Source organism: Eumetopias jubatus, unplaced genomic scaffold, assembly GCF_037043125.1.
Source record: "Eumetopias jubatus isolate StellerSeaLion01/CBP00866 unplaced genomic scaffold, mEumJub1_p1.0 scaffold_16, whole genome shotgun sequence".
Classification (NCBI taxonomy): domain Eukaryota; kingdom Metazoa; phylum Chordata; class Mammalia; order Carnivora; family Otariidae; genus Eumetopias; species Eumetopias jubatus.
Genome location: NW_028274822.1, coordinates 74,232,678 through 74,238,419, shown reverse-complemented (window position 1 = coordinate 74,238,419; position 5,742 = coordinate 74,232,678).

Below are 5,742 nucleotides of genomic sequence, written 5' to 3'. Positions count from 1 at the left end.
GAACCCGAGCAGACTCCTAGAAGCAAGTGGAAGGGATGTTGCCACAAGAGTAAAAGTTGTTACCTTCATTCCGCTTCTGCAGTTTTTTCTTGATGACTAAAATCCTATTTTACGGGAAGCTGCAGTCTTTACTTTGCTGGATTTTTTGTTGTTGTTGTTCCGCTGCAGTGAATAACGTTTCGGTTCACTGCGAAGCCGGAGCATCTCCAGCAAGTGTGCCAGGAACAAAACCTTGAGAGAATTAGGGAGAACAAAATCAGCTTGGTCAGGCAAAAATAAACCATGGAATCCCTGGGAAGTTGTCGAGAGCCAGAATTTCTGCAGGAGAGCCAGGGCCTGGAAGCCGCTGGCCAGGAGGGGAAGCCAATGTGATGTTTGATTTGTGTGCTGGGACTGGGGGCTCGGGGCGAGTCTTAACTGCAATGATGAGCCTTGTTATTAAATGTGTGGTTATTAGATGTGCGGTCGCCTTGGCCGGTCTCAGAGGGCCGTCTCCACAATGCCAAGAGGGGAGGAATGAGTTGGATATATGTCATGACAGAGCTTTTAAGCAGGACTATCTATGCGTTAGGTGGTAGGGGTTTCTGTGGCTGCTCCCATGTGACAGCAGAGATTGCATGTGAGGAATGCATTGGAAGACAGGTACCTGGAGGATGCATGTACCTGGAGGATGCAACCTCATCCTTGTCCCCACCATCAGCTCCTCGGGTGAACCCTGGAGTCTGTCTGCCCTGTCACCTGTAATGGTCTCTCTCTTTTAGAGCCCCCTGTTACCTAAAGCCCTCAATACAGCGGTGACTCTGCAAGACATCACAAAGGGAAGGACCATGTCTGTCTTGTTGACTGCTGGATCCCCAGCATCCAGGACCTGCTTGACAGGGAATAGGCTCCCCATAAATAATTGTTGTATGAGTGAATGAGTCACTCTGTCTGGCACAGAGTAGATGTTCAATGCACATTTGTTGAATGAATGGACGTGGATTCCTTATGGTAGCCTCCATATCTAGTACAGAAGTCAGAAATGAGATGAACGAACAAATGAATGGATGGATGAGTGAATGAATGGATCTCTTTCATGTTCCCTGCTACATCCCCAGTATCTACCCCAGGGCCTGGTAAAGAACGGGTGCTCCATGAATGTTTGTGAATGAATTAATTAAGAGCATTGCAATGTAAGCAAACTACCAGCTGGAAGTGCACCCTTGCCGTTAGAAGGGCAGATTTGTTACTTTTTAAGCTTCCAAACTTGGGTAGTAAAGGCCATAAAATAATTAATTACTAATGCTAAATATTGAAGTTAAAAAACGTTCGACAATGATTTTTGCTCTCCCACTAAACCCCTTATCTTTGAGATCAATCACAGCCACCTCAGAAAGGATTAACTAGTAGCTCTGAGTCTCTCCTTAACCCCCACTCCCTCTCTCTCTGTCCCTCTGTCTCTATCTCTCTATCCATATACACACACATTTCTATAAATGTAAACATTTGTCTCTTAACAACACAGGGGTTAGGGACCCTGCGTGGTTAAAAATTAGCATATAACTTTTGACTCCCCCCAAAACATAACCAGTAGCCTACTATGGACTGGAAGACTTACCTATAACTTAAATAGTTGGTGATAAAAAAAAAAACACCTGATTTACATTTAATATATATTATATTCTTACAATAAAGTTAGAGAAAAGAAAACGTTGTTAAGAAAATCATAAAGAGGGGTGCCTGGGTGGCTCAGATGGTTAAGCATCTGCCTTCGGATCAGGTCATGATCCCAAGGTCCTGGGATCGAGCCCCACGTCTGGCTCCTGGCTCGGCGGGAGCCTGCTTCTCCCTCGCTCTCTGCTTCTCCCCTGCTCATGCTCTTGCTCTCTCTCTGTATCTCTCTGTCTCAAATGAATAAAAAAAATCACAAAGAAGAGAAAATGCATTTAGAGTACTGTACTGTATTTATCAAAAACAACCCATAAATACATGGCCCCATGCATTTCAAACCTATGTTGTCCAAGGGTCAACTGTGTGCGTGTGTGTGTGTGTACTTACACCCACCCCCTCACACCCTCATGCTTGCTTGCACTCACACACACTCTTACAAGCTGACACAAGTACACATGAACAATTATACGCTCACTTATATACCCTCAATACTCACATCATGGCACACTCACTCACAGACTCACACTCACACACTCATTCTTACACACTCACATACTCTCATACACTCATACTAGCTGCACTTTTGACCTTGGGCAAGTCACTAACCTCACGGTATCCATTTTTCCTTCTGTGAATTTCTGGCTCATTCCCAGGTTCAAGAAATATTTATGGAGCACCTGCTATAAGTCATGTCTCTGCTAGTTCCTGGGACTACCCAAGAGTAACGTACAACCTGCCTTCAAAGACCTCAAGCCTGATGTGAGAATTACAGGCCCACATGCATAAATGTCATGGGTTGAGTTGTGTCCCCAAAATCCATATGCTAAAGTCCTAACCCCCAGTACTTCAGAATGTGACCTTGTTTGGAAATAGGGCTGTTGCAGATGTTGTTACTTACAATAGGTCATTGCGGGGGGAGTGGTTCCTAGTACAATGTGACCAGTGTCCTTATAAAAAGAGGAAATGTGGACACAGACCCACAGAAAGAACACCAGGTGGAGATGAAAACAGAGATCAGAACAATGCTTCTACAAGCCAAGGAACACCAAGGATCACCAGCAAACCAATGGAAGTTGGTGGAGCAGGTGCTCCATGAACATTCCTTGAACCCGGGAATGAGCCAAAAATTCACAGAAGGAAAGATGCCTGGAACAGGTCCTCCTTCACAGCCCTCAGAAGGAAACAACCCTATTGGTTGGACTTAGACTTCCAGCCCTTGACCTTGGACTTCCAGCCTTCAGAACTGTGGAACCATAACTTTCTCTTATTTAAGCCACCCCATCTAGGCTACTTCTTCATGGCAACCCTAGCAAACTGATACAGTAAGCAAGGAGTATTCAACCAGAATTTGCTCATTGACTTACCAACCATTTTGCAAGACTCTGCTAGGTACTTGTGCGTGGGCTCCGTGGGGGCAGAAGCCATCTCTGGTGTATTCATCCTTGGGTCCCTAACTCAGATTAGAGGTACAAGAAATACTGCGAACGCAAAGATGAATCAGTGACTGAGAAAATGAATGAAAAATTAGCAGCAGGACTCTAGAAATAGTCTGGGAGAGTCTCTTCACACAGCAGTAATAATGGATGATGGATGGATGGAAATACCCTTGGATAGTGGGATCAGAGCCACGGATATGTGAGCATCCTTGGAAATAAGTCGGACGAGATGCACAGCTTGTGTTTACATGATCACTTCTTGTATGGGAGATAGAATCCTTGTGGTTTGTGAATTTTATACCTTATTCTGAATGTATCCATAGTGATATAATATATTGATATTAAAAGCTATATTTATATTCAAGTTCTTGTACCCCTTTCTTCTGCGCACCTTTCCAGCAGCCGGGAGGAATCCTATCAGATCACCCTCAGGGAATGGAGGCAGAAAAAGACTGAAGAATCAAAGTATTGGCATTGAGTTCTTAGGTAGACTTTTGTGAATCTATAACAGAAACCGTGGTATTGAAAGCCATGGATTTCGACTGGAAATGTCAAATGTTTGAGAAGAAAAAAAAAATGCCCTCCTTTTTTCTAAAGTCTGGAAGCTGGCCTTAAATATCAAGAACCTGGAGCATAAACCAGAGTGCCCCAGAATGTGTGAAGGCATAATGCTTTTCCACAGCAGTGGACTAAAAAGACAATCAGCAGGGGTCCCTGAGAAGAGATTCAAGGTCTTGATCTTGAGGCAGAAGACACAGGGGCCACTGAAACCCCCATCCTGGGGCTCCTGGTTTTCCACATAAGCCTGAAATTCAACGTGGTGCCTGGACCAGCGAGTAGTCGTGGCTAAGGGAGCTGTCCAGACCTGAGGTGGCCACTCAGAGTTCCCTCGAGGGGGAGGAAAAACACTTCCTGATGAAGCCTCCCAGCTAGAACAGGAAGAATGACATGTGCATCTGACAACCACAGGCCGGGGTACACTTTGGGCATTAGCAGGGTGAAGACTGGCCCCTGACCCTTGACCGGAGGTCAGCAGAGGCCAGCAAGAACAGAACACTTCTCCGAACTCAGCACCCAGAGGTAAGGAAAGGGGGTGAGGGGAGAGAATCCTGAATTGATCTCATAATTACCCAAAACCGGATTTAGTTTAAATCTCCCCTCCCAAAAAGTGACTCAGTTGCCTTGACTTAGCATAGTTAGGACCTCCACTTGCAAAGAGGTTCATCAACGAAGCTGAATTTATTATCAAGAAGAAGAAAGGGCAGAGAAGTCTGTGACCAGTCATGGCTGCATATCAACTGGGCTAACTTTGAGATTAAATCAAGCTGCTTGAAAGATACTCTTGAAGTGGCTTGAATTTGCAGTTTTTGTAGGGTAGACAGATTTAGCAAATAAAAATGCAGGATGCCCATATTTCCTTTGGCAACCCTAAGTTCTTGAGCCCCTTGTCTAGCTAGTGCTCAAGTGGAAACAACCTGCTTTCTGAGATAGGGGATTGAGGTTAGGAATCTTAGGTAGCCCCTAGTTTGGGATTTGGAAATGCGTAGCATGTAATTAAGCCCCTGAACCCACCTGCCCTCTCCTTGTGCTGTAGTGACAGACATCACAAGTTGATTGCTGAGCCTCACTCTTCTTTCCAGTAGAGCCCTCTAGACAGCAACTATAGACTGATGGGAGTTGGCATGCAGGCTGAAATAAACTGTCCTCCTGGAGTGAATCTGAATTCAGACTCAAAGTGAGTGACAGTGCCAAGAACAGGACCAGGGACTCCTGCTCCCCAACTGGGCACTTTCTTCTGGAGCCGCAAGGTTCTGTTTTGCAGTATCTATAGTTCCTTTGTGACAGGTATCATGTCCTGCTTTTGCAGGAGAGGGAATGTCAAAGATTCCCCCAGGGGTGCCTGGATGGCTCAGTCACTTAAGCGGCTGACTCTTGATTTTGGCTCAGCTCATGATCTCGGGGGTCCTGAGATCGAGCCCCACATTGGGCTCTGTGCTCACTGGGCAGTCGGCTTGAGGATTCTCTCTCCCTCTCCCTCTGCCCCTTCCATGTGCGTGCTTTCTCTCTCTCTAAAATAAATCAATCTTTAAAAAAAAAAGATTCACCCACCTGGGTGGGCCACAGGAAGGACAGGTTTGTGCCACATGGGTTGATGTTCAGGGACAACAGGAAGTTTGTTCCAAAGCCACAGTCCTGAGTGCAAATTCTAGCCCCTGCTTTTCCAGGCTGTGTGATTTGGGGCCAGCTACTTTTCTTCTCCAAGCCTCGGTTTCTGCATCTGTAAAATGGGCACTGTTAGTTCACCTCGCTGTGTTGCTGGAGGGTTAAATGAGATGAGATGATTCAGGGAAAGCCCAGTCCCTGGAACATTTTAGGTGCTCACAGAACGGTAGTTGGTACCATTTGAGACCCTGCAGGACCATCCTGGTGCCACTAAAATCCTCCCCTCCAGCTGCTGTTGTTCATTATATTTTGAGCTTTGTTAATGAGTCGTTCGCCCCTAAGAGCAAAAAGGGGGGGGGCAGGAAAGGAAGGGCTGAGATGTTCTGCAAGTGACCTGGCCCGTCCAAGCCTTGGTTTTCTTGTTTGCACAATGGGCAACAGGCACAGGGATGGGGCCCCCGGGGGGCTCTGTGGGATAGCAGGGGAGAGGGTG